Here is a 2,303-nt window from a genome sequence, read left to right on the forward strand (position 1 = left end):
GGGGGGGCGAGATTTGAGGAGGAAAGTGGCTTTCTGTGAGGAAAAAAGTTACTTTTTTAAAAGAAGCAGGGAGAGGGATGAGTTTTTTTGGGGAAAAGCGGCTTTCCGTGAGGAAAAAAGTTACTTTTCTTCGAAGCGGGTGGGGAGGGGGCGAGATTTTGAGGAGGGAAGTGGCTTTCTGTGAGGAAAATCGAAGCGGGCGGGGAGGAGGACGGGTTTTTGAGGAGAAAGTGGCTTTTTGTGAGGAAAAAAAGATACCTCTTTTTTTTTTTTTTTTTTTTTTTTTTTTTTCCCCGAAGCGCAGAGTGAACGGACGAGTTTTTGAGGGGAAAAGTGGCTTTTCGTAAGGAAAAAAGTTACTTCGAAGCGGGTAGGGAGGGCATGGTTTTTGAGGAGGAAAGTGGCTTTCTGTGAGGAAAAAAGTTACTTTTTTTAAACAGGCAGGGAAGGGGGTGAGTTTTTTGGGGAAAAGCGGCTTTCTGTGAGGAAAAAAAGTTACTTTTCCTCGAAGTGGGTGGGGAGGGGGCGAGATTTTGAGGAGGGAAGTGGCTTTCTGTGAGGAAAATCGAAGCGGATAGAGAAGAGGACGAGTTTTTGAGGGAAAAGTAGCTTTCATGAGGAAAAAAGTGACTTTTCTTAGAAGCGGGTAGGGAGGGCATGATTTTTAAGGAGGAAAGTGGCTTTCTGTGAGGAAAAAGTTCTATTTTTTTGTAACGGGCAGGGAAGGGGACAAGTTTTTGAGGGGAAAAGTGGGTTTTTGTGAGAAAAATCGAAGCGGGCGGTGAGGGGACCAGTTTTTGAGGGAAGAGTAGCTTTTTGTGAGGAAAAATTACTTTTTTTCGAAGGGAGCAGGGAGGGGACGCGTTTTTTAGGGGGAAAGTGGCTTTTTGTGAGGAAAAAAGTTACTTTTTTTTTCCCCGAAGAGGGCGGGGGGACGAGTTTTTGAGGAGGAAACTGGCTTTTGGGGAGGAAAAAAAGTTACTTTTTTCGAAGGGGGAAGGGAAGGGACGAGTTTTTGAGGAGGAAAGCGGGGTGTTGAGCGAGGGAGGAGGCAAGAGGGTTGTTATCCCGGAAGGGGGGAGTCTGGAGGAGGGAAAAGTTGTTTTTTGGGGGGGAAAACGTTGGGTTTTGTGAGGGAAAAGTTGGTTTTGAGGGGGAGAAGTCGCTTTTGGCAGGGGAAATGCTGCTTCGTAAGGGGGAGGAGTCGCGTTTTTGGAGGAGGAGGGTTGTTTTTTTCCGAGAGAAGCTGGATTTGGAGAGATTTGGGAGAGGGAAGTTAGGTTTGAGGGGGGAAAGCTGCTTTTTGAGAGAGAGAAATCGGGTTTGGGGGAAGATAAAAGTAGGTCCGAGAAGAAGAAAGTTACTTCTGAGGGGTAAAGTTGCTTTTGGGGCAGGAGAAGTCGCTTTTGGCAGGGGAAATGCTGCTTCGTAAGGGGGAGGAGTCACGTTTTTGGAGGAGGAGGAGGGTTGGTTTTTTCCGAGAGAAGCTGGATTTGGAGAGATTTGGGAGAGGGAAGTTGGGTTTGAGGGGGGAAAGCTGCTTTTTGAGAGAGAGAAATCGGGTTTGGGGGAAGATAAAAGTAGGTCCGAGAAGAAGAAAGTTACTTCTGAGGGGTAAAGTTGCTTTTGGGGCAGAGAAGTAACTTTTTTTTGAAGAGAAAAAGTTTGTTTTCTTAGGGAGATAAGTCACTTTTAGGGGAGTTGGATTTGAGAGGGAGAAGCACCTTTTTTTCAGGGGGAAACTTGCCTTTTGGGAATGAAGAGTCACTTTTTGGAGAAGAAAAAGTTGCCTTCAGGGAAGAGAAGCCACTTTTTTGGGGTCAAAACTTGCTTTTTAAGGACAAAAGGCACTTTATTGGGAGAGAGAAGTTTCTTTTTTAGGCAAAAAAAGTCACTTGGGGGAAAGGTTACTTTTTGGGGAGGAAAAGTTGTGGTTTTGGGGAAGAGAAGCCGCTTTTGGGGGAACAAAAGTCAGTTTTGGTGGACAAAAGACAGTTTTAGGGGACAAAAGGCACTTTATTGGGAGAGAAAAGTTTCTTTTGGGTGTTAAAAGTAACTTTTTGGGGGAACTTACTTTTAGGGGAAGTCACTTTGCCGAGAGAAAAGTTGCTTTTTGGGGAAAAAAGTTACTTTTTTGAGGGTGAAGTTGCTTTTGGGGGAGGAGAAATCACTTTTGGGGGAAAAACGTTACTTTTGGGGGGAATAAAAGTTGCTTTTTGGGGACAAAAGTTACACTTTTGAGAGTGAAGTAACTTTTGGGGCAGGAGTCGTCACCTTGGGGGGGGAAAAAGTTGCTTTTTGGG

The sequence above is a fragment of the Calidris pugnax genome, unplaced genomic scaffold (assembly GCF_001431845.1).
Source record: "Calidris pugnax isolate Ruff unplaced genomic scaffold, ASM143184v1 scaffold490, whole genome shotgun sequence".
Lineage (NCBI taxonomy): Eukaryota > Metazoa > Chordata > Aves > Charadriiformes > Scolopacidae > Calidris > Calidris pugnax.